This window comes from Pteropus medius, unplaced genomic scaffold (genome assembly GCF_902729225.1).
Source record: "Pteropus medius unplaced genomic scaffold, Ma_sr-lr_union100, whole genome shotgun sequence".
Lineage (NCBI taxonomy): Eukaryota > Metazoa > Chordata > Mammalia > Chiroptera > Pteropodidae > Pteropus > Pteropus medius.
This window is the reverse complement of record NW_024354500.1, coordinates 25,541,304-25,568,263: the sequence shown is the minus strand read 5'-3', so window position 1 is coordinate 25,568,263 and position 26,960 is coordinate 25,541,304. Positions and strand designations below refer to the sequence as shown.

Genomic DNA, 26,960 nt, shown 5'->3' with positions numbered 1-26,960 from the left:
GCACCTACTTTTCTCCCCACTAGAAAAAGCACTTGCAAAAATGAGGACAGAACTATCATTTCTCCGTTTGGCCATAACCACTTCATTCCTGCATTTAGAACATAAAGAGAGTTTCTCTGCATCTGATCAAAGCAATGTACAAGGAAATAATATGTGTTAAAATCAAAACAAAACAAAACTTAACAAAACAAAGCACAACTAGGACAAGAAAGATAAAGAACCGTCAATACCTCACATTATACCTGACATGTCATAATAGCTACCAATCTCTCTCTAGTCTATTCCTATACATTCTTCTCTTAGTTCAGAAATTTTCCCTGAGTAATCTCATTAAAAAAGTAACTTTAGTTACTTTCTAGCTTCTGAAAACTGTTGATTTTAAATCTTTAGCACAGATAACTTCTGACCTTACATGTCTAGCTATCTATTAGACAGATCCACTTGGAAGGAATATACGTAACCTAAATTCAGCATATCTAAACCAGTTTGTTGCTTTTTGTCTTTTGCAATTTGATCTTCCTTTTCAATAGCAAGTGATAGTTCTCAGTACAACTCACCAAATGACAACCGTGAGTTCCTTAAAAGCAGGCAATTGGCTTATTTTTTTGTATGTTACCAGAAAAATAGCATAATTTTGGCATATATTCAATAAATGTTTAATGAATGAATGAACATGCTGCTAATATTTTGTTTTGCATTTAATTGTAGAATTTTTATCTACCAAGTTGTTCAAATAACAATCTTAGTGTAGTCATCAAACATCCCTTTTTCGTTCTCTATCTTCCAGCCCTCCACATCATTCCTTTTATCAGATATTTAATTTTATTGGTTCTCCTTCACTTGTAATGCCTTCTTCATCTTCTGCTTGTACTCTTCTAAATGATTTCTAACTGTTCCCATGACTTCAGTTTCTCCTCTGTTCAATTCTTGTCAAATTTATCTTATTTAAACACCGGTTCAATTATACCGTTTTCCTATTTAAAAAGTCTTTAATGGTCTCCCATTGCCAGCAAGATAGTAACCATTTAGTGTTGCATAACAGTTATTCTTAACTTTCCTTCCAAGACTACATAATTCTCCAAATAGCCTATATGCTATCCACAGTTTATATTACTCTGAATTTTGAACATTCACTGTTTAGTTTTCCTACCTCCATGAATGCTTCTACTTATTGGTCTTTGTTTTTTCTTAAATCATTTTGGTAAATTTTATTTTTCAAAACTATCTTCTCTTTTAGAGAAGTCCTCTAACACATTGCCATTTATATTTATATTTATATATAGTATTTTAAAACTTTTCATGTACACTTTGTCTATGGTTATGTCCTTATTTTATCTCAAATATATCTCTTCTTTCCACCCTAGATTAACCTTGCTCTGTTTTTGATGGCTGAGCAAGTCAGCCAGAGTCTGGGCTCCTGTGTTGTCTCAATTCGATTGATTCTACTCTGTTCTATTTTCTATATAAGGTTTATATAGTTTGCTAAATATGTTTGAAAAGCATTAATCTAAGGCAAGATATACAGAAATTCATAAGTTAAGCTATAATTAAGCTGTCAGGTCCCATGACATAGCCCTCTACTTTGATGGTCTCCAAACTTGCTCCCATCATGATTGGAGTGATTAGGAATTGAGAATACAACTCATACTGTTTAAATATGAACATGTGATATACATCGAAATGTTAATTTATTAATTGAAAATATAACTGTCTGTGGATTGAGATACTGATATTTTTATGATCTCATTTTTTTTCCCTACATCCATGTTATGTTGGAAGAAAATTGCAATCGGTAAGTCATTGTGATCATAGAAATCGGAAACCAGAGTATTAGAGAAATCACAAAGAATAGAAAATTTGACAAAAGATATTTACAGAAAATGAAACACATAAAAAGCTTCACCTCAACAGTACTCAGAAAAATATAAATTTTAATTACTATTAGATATGTAATTTTACAGCTTTCAGATTGGCAGAAATTAAAAAGTCTCCATTTGCAAGTTTTAGTGAATATGTGAAGTAATTGGAACTGTTACATTTTACTGGGGTTAGTAAAAACTTGATATAAACACATTTAAAAATTATTTGGAAGTATCTGGTAATAAATATTAAGTAGTGCACAAACTATCAAGTACTCTCCTAAATCTTTCAAAAATCTCTTGCATATGTACTCAGGAGGGGATATATAAAAATAATCAGAAGAGTACAGTTTATATATTATTAATCATTTTATAATGATTTCAAAAAAAGTCTAAATTTCCATTAAAAGAATGTTGAGAGTGTAACTTGTGATGAAAGCATATAAATGAATACTATACAACAGTGAAATAAGTTACTCTATCAATATGGATGAACTTTTAGGGCATAATACTGAGCAAAAAAAGCAAGCTGCAAAATAATACATAGAGTTGGTATTATTGACATAAAATTTTAAGACAAATAAAATAATGCTACATATTATTTAGTGGTATATACTATGAGTATGAATAAATGCACGGGATAATAAAGACAAATTCAGAATAGTGCTTATTTCTGAAATGGCAAGCAAGATTACGCAGTGGCTTCAAATGCATTTGTAATATTTTACTTATATTAGTTAATGGCTACATCAATGATTGTTATGCTATTCTTTATATCTTTCTGGAAAACAAATTATAATCTTAAAGTCATTGGTAAGCAGGGGAATTAGAATACAGAAAATAAGATTTGTAAAGCCACAATGATGCAATATTCCCAATGCCCCAATCCTTTCTAATTTGTCTTCTATCTTCATCATTCCATCAAAGCAGCTCTGACTAAAATTATCATTGAGTTCAATGTCTCCATTAAGATTTAAAAGTACATATTACATGCCCATTTTTTTCTTAAGTTTGACTTCTACAGAAGGTTTTTGAGAATGAGTTTTTGAGAATGACAATGTACAATATAACTTAATTAAACATGCTTGCAATGTTAGCTGCTGTTTTAGATGTGATTACTTCAGTAGGTCAAATAAACACATTCTCCTGGCACCTGGTATGTAAGTATCAATTTAGCAAATCCTCTATCTCTATTCTAATCAGTAAAGAACTCTAAGATTACTTTGCCTTTATCCAGAAAGGATAACAATATACTGTCACAGTCTTGTGTTAAGATTACATCAATTCTCCAAAACTGTATCACAACTTAATCCATGACGAAGTCTTTTACTTTATTCACTCATAAAATACTTTATCTCTTCAATGTTCTACTATTTTAGTGATATTTTACACTACCTGTTGATAGTACCTGGAAATAGAAGGTATCTAGATAGATGCCTTGGTACACTATATAAGTGTACCAAGATTAGGGAATAAATTTCCATGAAAATTAAAGGGCATTACACTTATGAAATTTTTGTGGTTCCTTTCATCTAGAACATATAGGATATCTCTATCCAGGGGAAAAAAACAAACAAACAAACAAACAAGTTACATCTGGTGGGCAGAAAGCTTGTAACCACAAAAGAGCAAGGTGAAGACCAATTTGATTCAGTAAAAATGACATCATGGAGAATTAGAAAGAATTTGCATCTTTTTGTATATTGTTTTATTCCAGCCCAAAAAATGTATTCAAATCACTGTTCCATATAGACAGTTTTTCCTTTTTGATTTTCTGACTTTGATTCTGGAATCATGCTCCTTATTCTTGAAATACTTCCTTCTCAAGTTGCTTTAGTGAGTGTCCCTTGCTGGTAAACACTCTCAGTTTATTCTTTTTTTTTTTTTTCCTAAAGATATTCTTATTTTTTTCTGATGGATCATATTTTTCAATGAAAGTTTAGCTGTGCAAATCTTTGCAGACTGACATTTAGTTTCTCTCCATAATTTAAATATATTGTTTCTCTCGGTTGAATTTTATTGCTGATGCTTTAGAATAATTAGAAATGTGCTAGAATATTTAGGTATGTTACGCCTTCTCTATCTACCATGTCTTTAATTTCTTTTGTATATTTGCTTTATCTCTCTGTGTTAAAATATTCAGATCTTACTTCCTGTATTTAATTTTTTCTCAGTTGTATCTAATCTGCTATTTATCTATTGCATTTTTAATTATTATATATTTTATTTATTTAATTGCCTGGAATTTTGTGGTGAGCTCTTTTTGTTTTGCTTATTTTTTAATTCTCTCTTGTATTTTCTTCAGTATTTTAAATAAGGTAATTTTATTTCTGAACTTAATAGATCTAACATCCAAAATCCTTGGGTTTATAATCTTGCAGTTTATTTTTTCTACAGTATTTTGGTTGAGGTGGTCTGTTTTAGCTGGTGTTCTGGTTTTTATTAATTATGTAATTATTTTTATTAATATTTATTGGCAAGAGCCTATAGAGACCCAATTTATGGAATTTGGATTTGCAAAAATGAATTTGATTTTGCTTCTTAGAAATATTGAGGCTTTCAAATTGAGACCATTTTATATTAATTTCTAGTTTGAAATTTCTTCAACCAAATTTGTAGTATGACTTAGAACCATGAACCTACATGAGGGAAGGTCTATTGAAAAATACTTGGGGAGAGGATTTATTTATACACTTGTAGCCCAGGTAGCTGACCAAGAGTTTTCCTGTTGCTTTTCTTTGCTGGTAGGTTCTCCCTTACTCCTCCCTTTCCATTGAGTCAGAAGTTCTTTGGAGGTCTAAAGTATATAAATAATTTTCAGTTTCAACTCTTAACTTTGTCCAAACACAAAGAGCTTTTCTTTATGTCTTATGCTGCCCTTAAAACCTTTATGTCTAGGATCTGTGGGCGATCAGACGGTGGCTCGCCTGGCACCGGTTGCTGTTTTCATTCATTCATTCATTCGGCGCTGTAACAACAACAACAACAACAACAATGTTTTCTTTCTTTTCAACAACAACAACATAACCGGCAAACAACAACAATAACAACCGAAAAACATATGTTTTTCATCAATAACTTATAACATATATCATCATTCACTCATCTCATCACATCACTCCTCCCCATCAGATCCATTATAAATACCATTCGTACCGGTATTCATTCATTCGTACTGTTCATTCATTCTATTTCATTCATTTACATTCATTCCTACTCGGCCTCATTCTTCATCTCATGTTTTCATCTTATCATCGGCCTCCTCATCTTTCCTTCCCTTCCTTTTTTTTTTTTGTAGATTCTTCTCTGGTTTTTGACTCTTAGTGCTTTCTTTTATTTTCTAAATGCTGGGAGATATTATTTTAACTCACATACAAGTTTAAAAGGATTCTTATTTTATTTTGCCCAACATCTTAATTGACTTTCAGTGAAAATGTACTTCTGAATATCTTGAGTGCCTACTACTATAGTAGAAGCTTGCTGCCATCGTTTTTGCTATAAAGTAGATTACAGGGAGCCTCAGGGACACTACCATCTCTCTCAATTAGACTTGTATAGACTTGTTTACTGTTGATCAGAAACCAACAGTAAAATTTACTTAGGAGCACAGAGGAATCAAAACTTTATAATTTAGAGAATATATACAATATTCTTCCCCATTATTTCTCATGTGTATATATTCATGAATGCATATTGCACATAAAAACAAAACAAAAACAAAAACAAACAAATAAGAACAAAAGAGAAACCACAAATTTGGCAACAAAAAATGATTACTTTGTCTGTTATATCTTTTACGTTTCCAAAAATATGAGAAACATAAATTGATAATTTATTCCATTTGTAGATGATTTTAGAATCCAATGTGTAGTGTAATGTTCTTCTTTATGTTTTATAAATAATGACTATTTACATTAAACATGAAATTTCCAAGGATTTATAAAGTATGGCTAGAGTATTTAGAGATTTGCTACAATAACAACATTTTAGCACACTTACGAAAAATTTTAGAAGCAAATTGCAAATTATTGAAAAGCTAGTAGCTATAATATCAAGGGTGAACTTTAGTAGACATTTCTTACTATTAAAATGATGACTTTGATAATAATACTACTAACTAATAGAAATAGCTTAAATTATAGTTAAAAAAATTGAAAACTCCGTAGGGTAAAATTAAGATGATTTACCGGCCACTCAGGAAGTATTTATTTTGTCAAGTACTTTTTAAATTTATTCTATTACAAAATAGCCATTGCTTATAACTGTAATTTCATGAAGAATATATATTTTAAAATATTTTTGCTACATCAAGTACAGGCATGGATTTAATATGTTTCATTTTTTAGAATAGCTAGACTATAAGCAATGAAAAATCTAGTTTTACATGATGATTTTTATTTTATTTTATTTTATTTTTTTAGGCAAGGCAACCCTTGGTTGATCTCACAGATTGCAAGGACCTTGTCAGTTTACAATCCCTTATTATTTTTTTTTTTTTATCACTTTTTATGCCAACAGCACCTGGTCTTCCTAAGTGGTCTCCCATCCAAGTACTAACCAGGCCCAGCCCTGCTTAGCTTCTGAGATCAGATGGGATCGGGCTTGTTCAGGGTGGTGTGGCCGTAGACACATGATGATTTTTAAACCGTTACCAAAATTCTTGCTTATCTGAATAACATTTCTATGGTTATCATAAAAAATTTTATTGGGACTATAAAATGTTATTACCAAATTGAAATAATATTAATTTAATATTATAAGTTGATATAGATTAAAATTGATTTACACAATTAGAAATACTTCCTTTTTTCAGTAATCAGCATGTGTCTAAGAAATAAAAGTATCTTTTTTGTCAAGATTTCAAATATCCATTGTAATTTTTTCAATCTATAATTTACTAGGTTAGTGTCGGTCAGGATATTCACATAATATCCTGTCGGTCAGGATATTCACATAATAAAAAATCCTTGTTTAACAAACAAAATTTGAAAGGGAATATGGTAGTGAGAGAAAAAGTGACCTAGAACAGGATCAGTTTGGGGCCTGGATGGAGACAGACAGGTTTGGATTGATCTCTTAGAAGTAGAGTACAACGAAAGATGTTGGTCATGGAAAAAAAACCTTTCCTATCCTATGGAAAAATTGTAAACTAGATAAACAGTTTATAAGCAAACAAAAGCATGAGCTAGTATGAGCTATAACTTAACATGAATATTATTGTTTAAAAGTATGAAGTTAAACAATTTTACAATCTTTAACTGAGATAAGGAAAATTAGTCATTCATTGAAAAAATATTTAAAATCAACTTTGCTAAAGGCACAGAGAAGTCCAAGATGCATCAGATGTAAATCGTTAATTCAATAAGTTTCCACTCTAACTGGGAAAAGTAGTCAATTAATTAATTGATTATTTTGGTCGGCAAATATGAGCTTATTATATCATGAGAAAGAGGCAAGAACATTTGTAAGGTGAAAAGTAGAACAGCCTAATAAGTACATGGAGAATGTCTAAAGTTCAGTTGTTCAGGCATGCAGACTGTGTAAAGAAAATTAATAGAAAATAGAGAGGAGGAGGATCATAAAGAACTGACATGCCAGAATAAAGAAATTAAACTTCATTCTATAGTCAGACATTTAATGTTTATGAGCTGAGAAGCAACAAAATTAGAATCGTGCTTCAGGAATACTAAGCTTCCAGCAATGCATAGATAGCCTGAATTAGAAAGAGTAAGAAAGTACGAATCCAGATTAAAAAGCTTTAACAATAGTTCAGATGGTGGGAATGAGGGTCAAATCAAGAATGCTGGCTACAGCTGAAACTTACTGGATTTCGTTAACCAATGTCACCATAAATAAATTAAAAAATTAAAAAAAAAAGGAATGCTGGCAATAGTAAAAGAGAGGAGGGAACAGATGGGAAAGATGTTCTGAACTAGAAGAGAAGAGTAGATTGTGGATCAAGGTGATGTGAGATTTCAAGAGAAAACAGTAACATTTACAAGTATGAGTGACCTAGATAATAGACGTTATAGAAACTAAAACAGGAAATCTGGGAGGAAGAGGGGTTCAGCATCGGGAAGATGATGAAGTAAATGTGTACATTTGATACGTTGTGCAAATGTGATATTTGTGTAGAAGTAACCAGCAGATGATTAAAAATGTATGTGTATACCCATGCACATGATCATATTTGTATGTATAATAATACAGGGAGAAAATAAAAGACACCATTCTCACTTTTGGCTCTACTGCTTTAGAAATTAGCTAAACTGCTTCCGGAGGTTGTAGGTGCATTTCTCTTCCACCAAGTTTATTTACTTTTAAAAGAAAAATACAGTAGCTTTCAAACTGTTGCTAGTCCACAACATTTCCACTAGTCCCATTCAGTCTTAACATTGTCACAACAATTTGTTTTGGTAGCCATGACCATCAACAGTTTAATTTTTAAGTCAAATCTATGCATAAGCTGTATACATTGCCTATTAGTTGTGTATCCCAGGCTTAGACAGAAAAAATATGAACAACCTCTATATGCAGCTCACCAACACAGATAATTTGATGTATCTCAGAAATGAGACAGATAGAAAGTGGACGGGGGTGGGGGCGAGAGAGAGAGATTGAGAGGAGAGAGAGAGAGAGAGAGAGAGAGAGAGAGAGAGAGAGGTGAGGGGAGGTGAGGGGAGAAGGGGAGTAGAGGGGAGTGGAGGGAAGTGGAGAGAAGGGAAGAAGAGGAGAGGGAGAGTATAAAGAACCAGAATCATCCTCTTAATATTAGCTGGCTTTTATTGAGCACTACTATGTACCAGGCAATGCTCTCAAAAATACTATTATTATCTCTGTTTTTTTACAAGATGACAGCTGAGACCTTTAAGCCTCTTTAAAAGGAAAGCAATTTTCTGAATGTTGCAGTTAGAAATATGTGCTTTTGATAACTGACTTGACTGCTTATTAATTCTAAAACTGAGGATCTTAAACATATGGCCTGACTCTCAAAAGGTTATAAAAGACTGATTACCACACAAAGGTTCTATCCCTGACTGCTGTGTTTCCCATTTTGCACCTGATTTCTCCTCCTCACTAACTTTGTAGTCTTGAAGACCCTGTTCCTTGAACCCCATCATCCCTGTGACATTCCTTTCACACTACTCTAACGATAATAATGTGTAACATGTCTGAGTTCTCATTTGATGTGAGGGCTATTTTTACATGGGTAATCTATTTTAATCCTCCATACAACCCTAAAATTATCTTCTTTACAAATGAGGAATCAGAGGCTTGGAAAAGTTGAGTAACGTGTACAAGGTCACATAGCTAGGAAATGTCAATTTAGACTCTGTAACTTCAGAGACCCTTTTCTTAACTTCTAAAATCTACATAATACAGATTACTGCCATTGCATTCAGTGCAGTCTTTACATTGGCTCTTTTGTGTATGTGGGTAATAAACTATGTTTTTGCACTTTCCAGTTTTTAAGATGAAGTAGCTACCTATATACACATTGCCCATTAGCCTAGCATTCTTACATTTTTCCTCTTCAACTTTAAGCTCATGGTAAATTACTAAAAAAGGAATAATGGGCATAGATTATTCTTTTCTCCTGACCCTCCTACCACCTGCATTAAGTATCTTTCTTCAACTTTTTCTTTGTTTTTGTTTTTTTTTTTTTACTTTTCATTTCTTCAATAACTTGCAAATGCATTTTCAAGGATTAGACACTTACATAATACGAAAATAATTTTTAGTCTACTATAATCAATTTGCAATCACTAATGCAATACCAATAATATAATTAGGAAGTGATCTCAAGCATTAAAAATAATCACAAATTCTGAAAAAGTTAAGGAATAAATTACTACAAACAGTAAAGAATTATTACTATAACCATATGAGCATGCTATTTTGCTGGTTGAAATGCCTCAAAGGCAATAAGAACTTGGACAAATGAAGGTCAAAATCCAGAGGTAAGCCTAAAAAGACTCAGTGGTTTGGTTCAATAAGCTCAAAAGTGGGGGGAAAAAAAACATTAAAAAGTCTATGAATTGCCACCACTTACGTGCCTGGTCTTTTTATCCATGGTCCATGTGACAGCACAGTCTCATTCAGCTAAACTGCTTTGATTCTGGTTAAGAACTATGAGTACAAAAGGACTTGAATATATGGGAAATTGTTGGGTTCAAGCGTGGGGCAAACAATTGGTATGAAAATAAGGGAAGTTTAAAAGTTCATATTATAAACCAATTTTCCTTCTCCTATTAAAAACTAGTGGGATAGAAAACTGCTTCCAAAGAAACTTCTTTGAAATCACAGCTAGAGATTGCAAACATACTGTTTAGCTGGTAGGCTTACTTTGTCTTCTTTCTATAGCTGAATATAGATTTCTGTTGGATTAGAGTAAAAATACATCGTAAAGTGCTACACAGTATGAAACTGGTGATTAATGGTATTTTGTGCACATAGAATCTAAAGAATCTTTAAAAAAAAAGTAAGCATGGAAAAAATATAAAGGCTTTCTCACTCTCTCATCTTTATGTATTTCACCTCACATCAATAATACAGACATTGGCAATAAAGAATAAAGTAGAATATTAAATATATCTATATATCTATATATGTATATATGTATGTGTATGTGTATATATATATAATATATATATATATTATATATATATATATATATATAACTTAGACATACTCTTAGATTATTCCACACTGATCTTTGATGATTGTCAGATTTCTTGTATCAGGCACTGAGTGAATAGGTGTAGCATGTATAAAAACCATTGGTGGATGACTGACTGACTCTGTGTGTGTGTGTGTGCATGCATGCGTGTGTGCATATGTGTGTGTGTATAAATCAGGAATTCAGTTTTGACCGTTTATTTGACTCTGACACTTAAAGAGATGTGCAAGTGAAGATGTATATAAGATATTTAGTGACAATATGAGCCTGAAGTTCTGAGATATGGTCTATTCTGTAAATATAAATTTTGTAATTAAAGGAAAATTGCTAGTTGAGGCTGAGCAATGGGAGTGAAAGGGATTTCTTAGGGGAAATGAGTAGATTAAGAAGAAAATAAAGTGTAAAATCAAGACCTAAGGAATTGAGAGGAGGGAGAGTAAACAGCAAAGGTGACTGAAAAAGGACAGTAAAGAGGCAACACAGGGAGTGCAGCATTAGAGAAGCCAAAAAATAGTCATTTAGTAAGAGAGTCTTCAACTGTGTAATGAGCCGCTCGATCAGCCTGTGTTATGGCAGGACTAGAAAGTAAGGAATTAAAAGTACTAAATTAGAACCAATAAAAAAATGCTTTTGGATTCACAAGAGAATTTTACGAAATGGGATGAACAGAAGTTTAAATGCTATTGAGAGGGTGTGGAAAAGCAGAAGAAACTGAAGATACAAGAGAGTGAATATTTCAGTTTCTATAAAGGAGAGGAGGAATACCATCTACTTTTCGTAGGGTTTTTAGCTACAAAAAGCACAATTCACTCTCATTGGTGTAAGCAGAATAAAAGAGCTGCACGTGATTGGTAGAGCCATGTTTATGTCTTAGTTACAAAACAGGTGGAAATTTGAGTCATGCGTTATGTTACAGAGGCAAGTCTCATAACAAAGGATTTTATAAAATATAGAAAGGGTATTAAAAAAGATGATGGACACCTACTATAGGAGAAAAGAGCCAATGCATGGGTGGAAGAATTGGCCTGGTCAGTAGTTTAGAAATTTATTTTATGGTAACAGAGAGAAGAAAAAACAAATGGTTGATGATCTAGAAGTCATTTTGAGAGATGCCATCTGAGGGCAATAATTTTTCTTAGAAAAATTGGACATAACTTTGTCCTCTGAGGTCGAGGGTAATAGGGAAGGTCTGAATTTTGAGAATTTAGAATAGTCATTGTGGAGAATGGGAAAGAAGTTCGAAATACCAATTATATTAATGAACTGTGTAGACAGTTCAGAATAGGTTGATGGCCATGGATTTATAGTGGTACTAATTTTTCCAATTAAATGACTTTTAAAGACTAATCAGAGGCCTGAGTAACAACATCGAAAAGACAGATAAAGACATTTCAAATTTTGAATTCTGTTTGGAAGTTCTTTGAAAGAGTAGAGAAGAATGGGAGCTTTGGAAATAATGTAGATGGAGGAGAAGGTAAATATCATGCTTGCTTCCTCTCAAGACCACATCAAAATTACAACTAAACTACAGAACACCCATCACTGAAAATCTCCTGGTCTTGCTGAACAAAAATTCTATATTAAAGGACATATAGAAGAAGCGACATTGAGACTGGTAGAAGGGGCAGAGACACAGAACAGGCTGGTCCCACACCTATGTGTGGTAGTTAAAACTTGGGAGGGATATCTCGACTGCATGGTCCCACCTGCAGTGAGGGGTCCCAATCCCACATCAGGCTTTCCAGCCCAGGGTACCAGTGTTGGGGGGGAGAAATCCCCATAACTTCTGGTTGTGAAAACCAGCAGATATTGTGGCTAAGTGAGATGGAGGGTGGCTGGAGCGGGAGGCGGTCCTCTTAAGGGCCCACACATGGACTTCCTCGCTGATGGACTCACTGGCTCTGAGCTCCAGCTCTGGAGCAGCAGCTCAAAAAGCACCAGGGACATACAGGGAGAAAGTGAATTGTCTGGCTTCAGTGCAAGGGCTGGAGGGGCAGCATTTTCTCAGACAGAAGTGCTGGCAGAATCCATTGTTTCTTTGTTGAGTGCTCCTCCCTCCTGATGTGCAGCTATGTGTGGGGGTGGGGGCGTGTGGGGAGGGGAGGAGGCACCATATCTGAGTCTCTATCAACCTGGCTAACAGTGGTTGCCCTGCCCTGGTGATTCCCTGAGACCCCGCGCCACCCAACTTGTGATACTTCCCCAAGATACTTCCAGGGCTTTTCAATACAAATGGCCTGTCCAGGCTCATGCCGTGGACTTTCCTAAAATCTTTCAAAGGTTCACAAACCCCAAACAAGCAGCATTTGGCCTTGGTGTGCCCCATACCTCTTGCTAAACAGCCCAAAACCCGGCACTAGTGACAGCTGACCTTAGGTCCCAGCTTAGCCTCTTCCAGGCACCTCCAAACTCAGCACAGGTGGGAACTATCTCCAGATCACTTTGTAGCTCATAAGAAGTGACCATAGTAGGGCATAGGCAGCTGCTGACCTTGGCCTGCAACAGAACCCCTCCCAAGGGGCCCAAGAACCAATACACTAGCAGTGAGCTTCAGACCATAGCAGAGCACCACCCAACCACCTCAATAAACAACACACCCAAAGAGTAGACTTGGCGGGAGCTAGAGCTTCACTAAGGCGAATTCTACTTCATAGGGTTAGCCCCTACACAATACTCCTTATATATGTTGCCTACAAGAGATTCACTTCAGATCAAAAGACAAACACAGACTCAAAGTATATGGATGAAAAAAGATATTTCATGAAAAAGGAAAAAAAAAAAAAGCTGAGATAGCAATACTTATACCAGACAAAATAGACTAAAACAAAGGCTATAACAAGAGACAAAGAAGAACCCAGTAATCCTACTTCTGGCTATTTATCCAAAGAAACCTGAAACACTTCTTTGTAGGAACATGTGCATCCATATGTTCATTGAATCATTATTTACAATAACCAAGCTATGAAGGCAACCTGGGTGTCCATTAATGGATGAATGGATAAAGAAGAGGTGGTACATATATACAATGAAATATCACTCAGCCATAAAAATGAATAAAATTTTGCTATTTGCAACAGCATGATGGACCAAGAGAGTATTGTGCTGAGTGGAATAAGTCAGAGATAAATGCCATATAATTTTGCTTATATGTGGAATCTACAGAACAAAATTAATGAACAAAACAGAAAAATAGACTCATAAATACAGAGAATATTTGATAGTTGCTAGATGAGAGCAGACTGGGGTGATGGGGATGGGAATAAGTACAAATTGGTAGTTACAAAACATGTCATGGGGATGTAAAGCATAGCATAAGGAATATAGTTGATAATATTGTAATAGCTATGTATGGCATCAGATGGGTACTAGATAGGGGAGGTTACTTCATAAATTATATAAATGCCTAATCACCATGTCATACATCTGAAACTAATATTGCATGTCAATTATAACTGAAAAACAAACAAAATATATATAAAAAATAATGTAAATGTGAAAAAAATTCAATGAGAAAAGGTGAAACCATTTTCTTTCGTATTATGGATCCAGTAAGATACCCCACATATTAAAACCTAAGAATTTCAGAAAAAATTATCATCCAGATTTAATAAAAAAGTTATTGTGGGCCAAGTAGCTTATTATACTATTTCTATTACTTTCTGCATATTTTGGTGTACATTATAATAATATTTTAGTGATGCGTACTAATTTAAAACCGAATTTGTTTGCTGTCTTATTATTATTAATAGAATTTAGTGAAACAAGTAGTAAAATAATTGTTTATCAATTTGTATTAAAAGAGTTCTAAGTACACAAGCAAGACTTAGAGGAAAAAAAATACAACACATACACACACCCTCTTCGGCCGAATCAGATAAAATTCTATACATCTGCCACATGGCAGATTCCTCATAATCTATTATGTAGAGGATGAGAAATTAATTATCTTAATTCCTCATCTTTAAAATCAGATTTCCACATTTCTAAAAGGGAAAAAATATAGTATAATTTATATATTGTCACTGTTTATTTTTATTGAAAACTTATTAAATCAATGTTTTTAAATGCAGGCAATTTAGAATTAAGGACATAAAAGACAAATTTATAGACATGTAAACATCATTGTATTATTGTTATAAATACACATGGTACACAATACATCTTAGGTAAAATATTAGGTAAATCAGTCAACTTATTTGCTTAACAGATAAAAATGGCTATATTTCTTGCACACACAGATATATATCATTCATTGTTAGATATAATTTGTTAATTTTGAAAGTATTGCTATTAACTGTAAAGCATATTAAAATAAATATTTATAAAAGTTAAAAAATAAGAATAGGAGGTTAATAATATTAGAAAGATATCTATTATAAATCTATAAATGCCAACTAAGTTTTCCTAGCCATACACTGCCAGTGCCTAATGCTATTGTAATGAAACCTGGAGTGTACTTGAGCCATTAGTATCTACACATAAGCAAAGATATTTATCTTCATGATATATCCCGTATGATTTGAGTTGGCCTATTATTCCAACGTGTCAAGGTTTTTTGGCTTTGATTTTGTCATCCCTCATATTCACTTTTCTTCCCGTCTTTGTTTCACCTGGAAATTTGATAAAAGGACTACATTTCCATCCAAGTAATTGATGAAAAAGTTGAACAGGATATGACTAATTATATGGCCCTATTATAAGCTAAAAAGAGAGTCACCCGAATACTTAGTTAGGTAGATTTTAGTAATCCTTTTCTCAATAATAGAACCATAGGATTTTATAGTTATTCCACTTCCTCTACCTTCAAATTCTTACAAAGGTGAGCAAGCTGATGATCAAGGAAGTTAAGTGATTTTTCCAAAGTTATCAACTAAGTGGTAAAAATTCAGAATCAGAACTGAGTTTTCTGACAACCAACTCTGGGATTAATGGCTCTTCATACACAAATTCTCCTTTCCCTTATATGAATCCAGTTCTTTTCAAATTCAAAGGTTTTCTACATAGTGAGTAAATTTTTATTTTCTATTAATGAACCTAGGATAAGATTATTAAGTCTTCAGGCAAATTTATTCTCCATTTTTTTTAGCAATTTTTTTGATGCAACTGTTCTTGTGAATGAGGTCCCAGGGAGAGTATTACATTCGCATAATGTGTCTGTCCCCCAAGGTTATAGTCAGGAGATAAATATTGCATTGGCATCATGACAGTGAAATGCAAATTAAACTAATTTTTGAGTTCGGTAATTATAAAGCAAATTTTGATTCCATTTGTTCCTTAAGGCTATGTTGATTGGAAACCGCAAACTGTCTCTGTAGCTATTGACTGATAAAAAATAAGCATTCACTCACGGTGAACTTTAAAATTGTAATACAATATACAAAGTAAATTTGAAAATATTTTCCAATCTTTGTTTAATTATAAATAGTTATGGTAATACATAAACATTTATGATTAAATTTCTCTTTCTTTCAACTGGAAAAAAGTTAGAATTTAGATTTAAGAATGGTTTCATCTTCATTTAATTATTGGGGTTTGAAGTTTAGATATAACATAATAGTTGTGACACTTGGAGAGGATTATGTAGTATTTTTTAGCTTTGGTTTACTCATATGTAAAATGAGCAATGTATTACCTGTCTCATAGGGCTGTGAGAAATAAATAACTGTATGATGTCTGTAAAGTGTAAAGAATAATCCCTATTTTGTGGTATTCATTCAGTAAACGGGAGATATAATTTTTGAGTTCCTAGAATGAGAAAAAGTGGGGAAAACACATGAAATCTGTTCTCTTCCTCTGGATAGAGTTTGTTTCATTTATTTCACCATGGTAACCATCTATAGATGCATTGGATAGAATTTTGGTTATAACTTATATTGTAAAATGTTATCATGATTCTGATGACTATATTCTTTCATATATGAACTACTAACTGTGAAGATAGTTCCTTATAGTCTTGTTTAAGAAAGGCTGTAAAAATGCTAACATTAATCTACATCAGGAGTTGTCAAACAGGTTGAATCAGCATACTTCCTGTTTCGGTAAGTAAAATTTTATTGGAGCCATGCCCATTCATTTACATATTGTCTATGGCTGCTCTCACATTACACTGATACAAAGGAAGAGCCGATAGTTGTGACACAACCTGTATGGCCTGCAAAACCTAAAATATTTACTATCTAGCCCTTTGCGTAAAATGTTTGCCAACCCCTGTTCTACTTGACTAAAACCAGTAAGGCTGTGAGGAGAAAAGGTAAAAATACCTCAAAATTTTCTCTAGAAGATACCATGAGCTAGATTTGGAAAAATGTTGACATAACATATGAAAGTCCAGACTTTACTAAAAGAGCTGTTATGATTATTAAAACTTTCCTTTGTCTATTTTTTTAACATCTGCTATTATACCTTTTCTCTAAAAGGTAAAAATATTTCTGTTTATTGTTGCTTTTATTAGCTTCATTCTTAATAATGCCTTTCTAAATTAAAAAAAAAACATACCACCCCATATTTAAATATTAACTTTTTCCCTGTAAAATACAGTGCTTTTTATAAACATGAAAACTTTTATATATTTATGATAAAAATATATTAATAAAATAGGCAATGGGATAAGAATCACCTGTTTAACAAATGCTTTATACATGCGTATATCACTAAGTGACAGAATTACCCCAACTGAGATATAAGATGTTTTAAAGAATCATGTTACTGTGTGCATATACAGTGAATTAAATTTTATGTTTCATATGACTTATAGAATTTATTTTTATGTTACTAAACTGGTTTTCCTTGATTGTTATAGTCGTGTTATAGCCGTGTATTCAAAGAAATGTGAAAAAATATAGTGACTTGGGCTTTCATCCATACAATGTTAAAATCTAATTAAAAGACTGTTCTCCCTGAAGTAACTATTTCATAGAGTATGTTTGCATAATATTAAAATAATTAGTGTAATCAGAAAACTTTGTCAACAATATTAGAATAATTTTGGCTTATGATAGATGTATTACTTGACATTAAATTTTCTGCATTTTCCTGATGTCCATTTTAATACTGCATAGTTATAATTGCTAAAAGTCACACACAAAAATGCTACCAAGACTATCAACTTCTTAGGTCACATTCTTTTAAACTAAGAGAGAATATGGAGATAATACAATATATTAACATGCAACCCAATTTTGCCAAACAAATACTTAAACACATTAATTTGTGAATAGTTTCATTAATTAAATTGTGCTTAATTTATTGTATTTTTATTCATGCCAGTAACTGAAAATGCAAAAATATCTTTTCTCTGAGGAAACTCATAATATAGCAAAACTTAGAGTACAGAAATACCTCATTTTATTGTGCTCTGCTTTATTTATTCCACAGATGTATTTTTAACGAATTGAAGGCAAGACCCTCCACCAGCAAAAAGATTATGACTTGTTTTATTGCAATACTCACTACGTTTCAGTGGTCTGGAACTGAACCCACAATATATCCAAGGTATGCCTGTATATCAAAGTTATAGACACAGAGATAATTTGTGATCCATCTTTTTACTTCTAAAGGAAGTAAAATTCGTTATAAAGGGCATTCCAGGTAGAAGGCACAGCATAAGCAAAGCAATAGAGTTGTGTGGAAATGCACTGGATAACTGACTTTAAATTCTTGCATGTAAACCATCTCATAGGTAAAAGCATATCTTATTTTCCATTGTAGTTTCACAGCTTTTCTTTCGGGCCATTGCAAAATTAACCTTTTTCCATGATTAACTTTTTATGCCTAAATTTACTTTAAGCTTGGTTTCCACAAAACATTTAACAAAATAAAAATCTCATTAATGCTTTAACATTATAATTTAGACCTGAGTAAATCTACCATTATTAATATGTTCAGTCATTTTTTAAAACTCATATCTTCTTAGACAACAAAGCAAGTGACAACCAAATTAATGACAATCAAAAGCTTACTAAATCAAACTATTTTTTGAGATCTTCCTCTAGTTAAATTTTAATGAAATCAAATAAAAAGGTAGAGAAGAAAAATATAACAGAGATCAAAATCCTTTAGAAATGCTACAAGATCGTAAATGAAATATTACTCCCTGATGGGTTCCTAAGCCTTTGTATGTATTTTTATATTTATGTTCAAATCTAGAAATAGAAACAGGATTCAAGAGAATATATAACAATGTTACTAAGGTAGCAATTATTGGATATTACTATGTAGAAGGTACTATAACAGACATTTTATAATTTTTATTATATTTAGTCATCTAAGTCTGAGCATATTAAGTTTTCTATTGCTGCTTAACAAAATACCACAGACCTAGTGAATTAGAATGAGACAAATTTATTCTTTCAGTTTCCATTAGCTGAGTCCTCTGCTTAAGGTTTCACTGGGATGAAATAAAATGTTGGCAGGGGCTGTCATCTCATCTGAAGCTCAGGGTCTTCTTTCAAGTTCACTGGTTATTAACACATTAATTTCCTCTCAGATGTAGTAGTGAGATCCTCTTTTATTTTCCTGCTGGCTGTCAAAGAGAGACTGTTCTCAGCTTCTACAGGCCACCCATAGTTCCTCGTCAGTGGCCTCCAGAAGCAGATCACAACACGAATGTTTGCTTTCCTTGGGATCTGCTGGACTGCATCTCTCCAGCTCTCCCTCTAGTCAGTTACGACCCAGTCTGATAAAACTCAGCATAATCACAGGTGTGACAATGCCATCACCTTTGCCTTATAACATAACCTAGAATGTTATAACATAAGCTTTGCCTTATAACATAACCAAAGAATGACTCATATTTACAGGTTCCACCCATGCTCAAGGGGAAGGGATTATACTGGGCAGGAACACCAGGGACAGGTATCTTTGGGACCATCTTGGAACTCTGTCTACCACAGTGATATACATATCATTTTGATTTTACCGATTAAAGAATTAGGCCTTAGAAAGGTTTAGTGATTTATATAAACTCATACTGCTAACATGTGGCAGGGCTAACAGCCATCTAATTTAAAAGACAGGGCTCATAGTCATTAGGTTTCACAACCTCTCTAGGCCTAATAGTACAGTCATCAAATTTTCCTTAATATAGTTAATCTACTTTCTTAGTTCCAACTCTCGTGTCTGTACAGAACTTTCAAATTTATATCTGATGCCTTGCTTGAGCTCCTAGCATCTTCTCTTAACATCTTTTGCAATTTTATTTTTTATGAGCCAGTTCAAATTCAACTCATCCAAAAGCAATTTCAAGAAATTACCCCTCCTACAGTTCCAAATTCTATTATGTGCATCACTTTTTGTCTTGCCCATATTGCCATCTTTTTACTTCCCTCCATGTTGCTGCATCGTGGATTAATTCGAGGCTGATATCCCAGTACATATTATGGAGCTTGTCTGTGGACAGAGCTCAGTCAATGCCTGTTTTTGTTTGGTATCCATGGCTAATTGTTTCATTTCTTAATTTGAAATATGTCTCGTATCCATCTGTTTTGCTTCATTCCCACTGGCATTATGTTTAGTAATGATAATATGTGATTTTTTGGGGGGGGGCGGTAAGCATCCTTTTTGTACTCATTTAGTAAATATATCAGCTGTTTTCCAAATGCTGTAAACATGCATAACTTTTACCCTGCTTGAGGTAGCATTTTGAGTGCATTTAATTTACTTAAAGAAGTCAAATCCAGTAGTAAAAAATTAGTAAATAAAAATGAATTTTAGAAATATTGACAGCAATCTAATATTACAAAGTACGTTTTAAGTATTGAGTTAATATCATATATGTTGGATTCACTTCTATAGCATAAGCATTTTTCCCCAGAAGAATGCTACTTTTTAAAAAGTTTTATTTTATTATTATTTTCAAGTGTACAGTACATTGGTTAGACATTTTATAGTTTATGAAATGATCCCAGTGATTACTCTATCTTCCCTCTGGCCCTATGCCTAGCCATTACATTACTGCAGACTGCATTCCCTATGCCGTGCTCCCCATCCCTGTGACTGTCTATCAGCTACTAATTTGTGCTTCTTTAGCTCTTTACTATTTCCTTTCAGCCCCCTCTTTCCACCCCTCTGGCTGTCACCAGATTGTCCTCTATATTTGTGAGTCTGTTTTCGATTCGTTTGTTCTTTTTGTTCCTTAGATTTTGCATATAAATGAAATCATATGGTATTTATTTCCCTCTGTCTGACTTATTTCACTCAGTCTAATAACCTCTAGTTCCATTCATATCATTGAAAATGGTAGGATTTCATTTTTTTTTATGGCTGAGTAATATTTCATTGTATATATGAAGCATAACTTCTTTATCCAATCATATGTTGATGAACATTTAGGTTGCACCTTGGCTATTGTAAATAGTGCTGCCATGAACATAGGGGTGCATAGATCTTTATAAATTATTGTTTTGGTTTTCTTTGTATAAATATCCAGAATGCTACTTTTTAAATAATTGCTTATGGATATGAGTTAGTAAAGTAACACCTTAGATATGCTATATAGCTCTAGATTTTTGAGTACCTATAGGGACCTTCTGAGTTTAATGTTAGCTGATATGAATAAACACACCTGATATGAATAAGTATTTTATGGTATTAAGGAAGATCATTTGAGAGTGGTGAGCCAGAGTGCACCTTTGTTTTCATGTCATCTCCAGTTGTTATGTGACCTTGGGTAAGATACTTAACCTCTCCGTGTCTTGGTTTTCTTTTCTTCCTAAAAAGGAATAATAATTGTAGTATCCATCTCATGGTTATAAGACTGAAAGGAATTAATATTTAAAGAATTTAGGACCTTATCTGATACTTTGTAATCACTATATAAATAAACTAATAAATTAATATAATGTTTTGGATATGTTAAAAATTCTTCTATACTATAGTTGTAGAAAGAATATAGTTCTAGTTTAAGGATCTTTAAGAATATCCATCTAAGAGCATTTCATTTATGCTGCAAAAATAATGTAGAAACTTTTATCAATAATTAATTACCCATAAGAGGAAATAGAGATGTTTATAAAACATTTTTTAGAAATAGAAGAAATGAAGTCTCATACTATTAGTAATATTATATTAAAATTACTATATTATCTCTTATTATTTTATATTATTAATTTTCTCACATCAGGTCTAACTTTCACATGGAAACAAATTTCTTGAAATGCTTTCTCCGTCAGTGGAAAAAATTTCAGGAATTTTATCATCGCAGTTCAATTTCTCTCAACAACAGCTGTAGTTAAACAGAGCAGCAGAGATCAAATCTGTTCGTACATAGGGAGAGAGGCTGTGGCACAAAAAGTGAGATACAGACTTGATCTGAACTTTTTAGCAACCTTGGGTTAGGAGAGAGACAGCTTTATCGTTCCTAACTGCCAGCTCTGGGCTTGATGTGAGTTGGGTATTTTCAGATTAAATCAAAAGGCAAAAATTGGGTCATAAATCCTATGGAGTTCTGTTCTGGGAAATAGACCAGGAAACAAAGTGAGATGGCAGCCAGGAGTGTATACCCTAGGGCCTGGCAAAAACAAACAACGAGATATAAATACAAAATCAAAATTGATACAATTAAATTACAGAGTGATTTCAGTCTCAAGATCCCCATTCAAAGAGTGTGCCTTTGGTTTAAAAGTTACCCACAGCAAAATTTCTTTGCAGAGTTCCCACTTCCAGGATCTGCTGAAAATTCTTTCCTTGGGCTCAGCAAGGCCAGAGGGGATTTGTCAAAGTTTTCTAATTTTGCAACCACTAGATAAAATGATAAGGCAGCTGGGTCACTGGAAGGCAAAGCATCCAAACCAGGATTTTGCTGGCTTAAAGAAAATAAAAATGATGTATAAAATAGCAAGCTCTATGGAAAATATATAAAGAAACGTCAAGGGAAAGTGTACAGCTATAAAAGATGTTTAAAGCAAGGAATCTCATAGTGTCTTATTTTCACTTGAAAGCTAATGGCCAGGAGCAAAGATTCACTTTGTTCTGGTAGGTTAGAAAAATCTCACTAGTTTTTATTTTACTCGAAATAAGTATAAGAAACAAAATATATTAATAATATGAGGTTCTTCTTACTCTCAACCCCACATTCTGGCCTTTCCCTAACACTTGAATCCTCCTACTCCCTTCTATTTTATTTTCTCTCTAGGGGAAAGTTTTGAAAGCTGGCTAGGAACAAATGAAAAGTAAGTTCTCCTTGACAAATGTTAAATATATTGCTCTAAGTATCCAGTACAACATATATATTTGACCTCTGCAGGGTGTGAACCAAGTATTTGTCGACTGAGTGATCATTTCCACAGGCTTGCATTTTAACACAATATTTAATATCGGTGTGACTGCAATTTATCGCAAAACAAATGTTCATGGCATATATCATTTAAAAAATAGTCTAGGTTTCCTCTGGACCATGAGTTATGAATTATTTAAACAGTTTATCATAGAGCATGGATAGCTATTTTCTTATGTAAGGTGTGTCCAGAAGCTGTATCAATGACAATCAATAACAGCAAGTTTCTTGCTTGCTGGTATGTAGAAATAATTCATTTTATCATGTAAATAAAACTCTTTAAATATTCAAATATAATCAGAAATTCAAGTTAACATGACATTATCACAAAAGGAGATGAGAAGAGTGAGGTCAAAGAAGAGAAGGAGATGTTGGGTAGCACGATAGAGCTCACCAAGCTGATTTAATCTCAGACCCTAGTGGTATTTGGGTTTGTGACCCCGGGGACGAAAACAACTTTGTGCAATGAAGGATGGGCTCGTCCTATATAAAAATTCTTTTCTTTAAGAAAGTGGTTAATATTGTCAAACATTCTCGCTTAAATTCATATATATTTTGGCATATGCTTTTTGTGGGATAAGCAGGATAGACTGACCCCAAACTGTGTAGAGACTGATGATAGTACACGTTACAAGGGGTAATGAAATGTTTACTACTCACCTAACAAGGCTCTGTGGGGATAAGAATTTGCAACCAAATGTCTTGACAGAGCAAAAAAAGGATACTGGCTTGTCTGTAGTGGTTTGTGGGTGGGGCTGGACTGAAGGTTCCCATGTGTGGTTCTGGGCTTGTGTGGTTTGAATTTCCCACTCTTTCAAAAGAAAGAGCACCCATGCTTTCTTATCAGAATGTCTACATACGAGGCAGAAAGAGAAGAGAGAAAGGTGAGGTTTCAAAGCTGTCAGCAAACATCAGAAAATGGAATCAGACCCTTTGTTACCATATTCAGTATAAATTGCCAGTTGGTGTGTGTATATTTGCATTACTCTGTTCTATGTCAGATTACTTCTTAAGTCTCTAATATTTGAGTACTGCCTACATTCTAGCATATTTTCTCATGATATCTGGCTATTTATGGTTATTTCAAGGTGATGCCAGGAAAATATTTACATTTCCAATGCCTTTAATGTCTTATTTTCTCTGCCAGCTCAGCCGTCCCACTCTCTACCAGCTCCATCACTCTGTCCTTCTCTAACTATTCATCTTTCAAAAAACATTTTAAGTATCCTTTTCTGTAAAATCTTCCCATAATCATTTATGTCCTTGTCAATTTCTATATGTAGTTTCATTTCTAAATCCCAGAAACAAATGATGACAATAATTGTTCAATAACTTATTTAATAATAATACGTTTATTAATTTATGCAAATATGTGTTGAGTGTCTGCTACAAGACAGATGCTGTTCTAGCTTCTGAATAAGAAAAAGATTCTGTATCATATTCAGGCACGATGACTGTAATACCTTTCATAATAGGAGGACAACTTTATGGGAGTTTTCTTACATAAGATATACTAGAGTTTAATTTTGAATGACAAATAGTTATTCAAAACATTAAATCTATCCTTTTCTATGACATACAAATTAAAACTCTGCTCTCTTAAACACCATAGAGTTTATTACTATAGAACCTAAATAATCTATTATTTGTTTTGTTTGTATCTACATTTTTTAAAAAAGCTTAAACAGATTCAACATCAGTTACATGGAAGGAAAAAAGTCAACTAATTTACTTGAACGGTATTTTCTGTGTACGATTCTTAGACAAGTGGTTTTTCAAATAGTTGTAACTATAACACAATAACAATTACTTACAATCACCTAAAAAATTATGAGAAAGTAAGTTGTGAAAATTGATTTTCACTGGTGATGCTTTTTACCAAAAGGTTCAGCTTTGCTTGGGCCAGATTTTTTTCCTTTTTTTCCTTTTTAATATTATACGAATTAGATAATTTCTATTCTCTACAGATTTGTTTCTTCTTGTGTTCAAAACAATTTCTCTATATTTCTATTTTTTTTAGAGAGAATAAAAATTTATAAAAATTTTTACATTTACTTTTCTTTATAGTTCACATTAAATAATTGTTTCTATTGAAAATGTAACTCAAACTTTTGAAAATGATGTAAGCTATATTTACGGCTCAATATATAGAAAAATAGTTTAAAAAATCAATAGAATGAATAAACAAATGTATCTGCATACCACACCCAAATGAAATATACTGAGAGAAGAGCAGTGATGAAGCTGTTCCAAAAAAGGCTTTGATTATCACTGAGAGCATGGAGATCACTGTAATTTATGTATAATATTGAAAAATAATTAGAAAGTTTAAACTCACCAAAGAATTATGTCTTAAAAAAGTGATCTTAACATTTTGACGTAATTTTAACAAAGGATATGATATATAACAAGTCAGAGATTAAACAGGTATGTGTAATTATGAAAATTGGTATCTAAATATTATATGACATTATTGTACAAAATATTGACCCTATATGAGATCTATCCAACTAGGTGAAAGGTTATTGAATTTAGGACATCTGAAGAGCTTCACTGAAAACAACTTACTCCAATGTAATAGTACCTTCTGCTGTGTACAGAGCTTATTACATTGCTACACGTTCTCACCTGAGCAGTATAATCTTTTATTTTTAGCTCCTTTGGATGTTTCAATTGCATTTCTAAAAATAATATTTTCTTTGCACATGCAATTTTGTGCATCATTGCTCCTAATTGCATCTTTAAAATGCATGCTGTGAATATTTAGCCCTAAAGCATACCATGAACTTTTTAAAATGGAGCATGCTTTGATTGCTGTGACTTCTTAATTTTCTCCATGAAATGAATATCCCTCATGTATATAGTATGAAATGAACAATGCTGGAGGAAGACTATCCCCCAGATGGCTTGTCTCGTTCTAATTCTCATAACATGCATATTCAACAAAAACGAGGTCATGCTTATCTCTAATCCCTAGGCACTCCCAAGGCAGCAGAAACATAAGGGCTATCAACATTCCAGGATCTTGTGAGTTTGTAACTGCAAGAGGGGAATTTTCTACTTTCTTCAATAAAGCTTAATTCAAGAATTTGTTATAAAGGATGCAATTCCTGCAATTGATAATCTGTATAGCTCTTTCAGTGATGTTCTATTCATTTATTTTTCTTAACTCTTAAAGCCGGGTAAGATGGTATTTATTTATCTATTCAAAAAATATTTATTGAGCACCTTCTAAGCAACAGGCTATATTAAATGCTTATATATTTTTTTCTTTTTTCAAGTACTGTTGACACTCAATATTATTTTATCTTAATTTCAGGTGTACAATTTAGTGATTAGACACTTAGTAATTTATGAAGTAATCCTCCATGATTAGTCTAGTATCCACCTGACACCATATATACTTCTTACTATATTATTGACTATGTTCCCCATGCTGTATTTCACATCCCCATGACTATTTTGTAGCTATCAATTTATACTTCTTAATCTCTTCCTCTTTTTCACCCAGCCCCCCAAGCCACCTCCCATCTGGCAATCATCAATTTGTTTTCCGTATCTATGAGTCTGCTTCTGTTTTGTTTGTTCTTTTATTTTGTTCTTTAGAATTGACATATAAGTGAAATTATATGGTATTTGTCTTTGTCTGATTTACTCCACTTATTATAATGCCCTCAAGGGCCATCTGTGTTGTCACAAATGGCAAGATTTCATTTTTTTTTAAGGCCGACTAACTTTCCGTTGTATATGTGTACCACATCTTCTTTATCCAATCATCTGTTGATGGGCACTTAGATTGCTTCCATATCTTAACTTGTAAGATATTTTTACTTAAATTGTAAAAAATGCTGCAATAAACATAGGGGTGCATATATCTTTTCAAATTAGTGTTTTTGTTAAATGCTTATAGCTGCCTGTATGTGAGGATCTTATAAAAAATAGTAAACAAGTAAATAAATCAAATGATTATACATTGTGATATGTGCTATGAAAAAAAAAAAAAAAATTACCAGGCTGAGATGAAGAACAATAGCAGAGTCAGTAAAGCTCTCTCTGAGGGATAGTATTTAAATTAGGAAATGAAGGATTAATTACAGTGGTTAGGCAAACTATAGCCCACTGGCCAAATACTTCCACTGCCTAATTTTGT

The 26,960-nt window shown here is 32.9% G+C and overlaps 1 non-coding gene across 1 annotated transcript; it reads right to left on the bottom strand.

Moving 5' to 3' along the window:
- Positions 1–6,368: 6,368 nt before the first annotated feature.
- On the bottom strand, positions 6,369–6,487 carry LOC120595082 (5S ribosomal RNA). The gene has a single exon (XR_005650764.1). It is a non-coding gene; the product is annotated as a 5S ribosomal RNA (ribosomal RNA).
- Between the last annotated feature and the right edge of the window lie 20,473 nt (positions 6,488–26,960).